This window comes from Olea europaea, unplaced genomic scaffold (genome assembly GCF_002742605.1).
Source record: "Olea europaea var. sylvestris unplaced genomic scaffold, O_europaea_v1 scaffold1649, whole genome shotgun sequence".
Lineage (NCBI taxonomy): Eukaryota > Viridiplantae > Streptophyta > Magnoliopsida > Lamiales > Oleaceae > Olea > Olea europaea.
Genome location: NW_019234147.1, coordinates 234,930 through 235,401, shown reverse-complemented (window position 1 = coordinate 235,401; position 472 = coordinate 234,930).

Genomic DNA, 472 nt, shown 5'->3' with positions numbered 1-472 from the left:
CGCCGTACAGAGAAATTCATTTGCATTGATGTAGGATCTTTAGCTTTATAACCTTATATCAGTTACTATCATAATAAAATTGGGGGATTTGTGTACTGGGCTTCTCAGGTGAGACTAGAATGAGTAGATGCGATTTGATAACTTCTCCTTAATGAAAACATGGGAGGTGGAGCAAAAAGAAGAATAAAGAAAGGGAGGGAGAAAAGGTGCTTCAAATTTGTTGCTGGGATAAACAGTACTTCCATTCCGCCTTCAAAATAGCTGATACGTTGGTATCTAAGAAGCATAGATACTTATAAAATCATTACGTATCCTTATTGTATCTAAGTTTATATATCTCCAATACACTCCGATATGTTTCAGATACGCATTTTTTTTATTATTTAATATTTTTTAAATTTTCAATACGTATTGAATACGTATTTTCTAATTCTTTTATATTTTTTTTACTTATTTTCGATATTTATTGAAA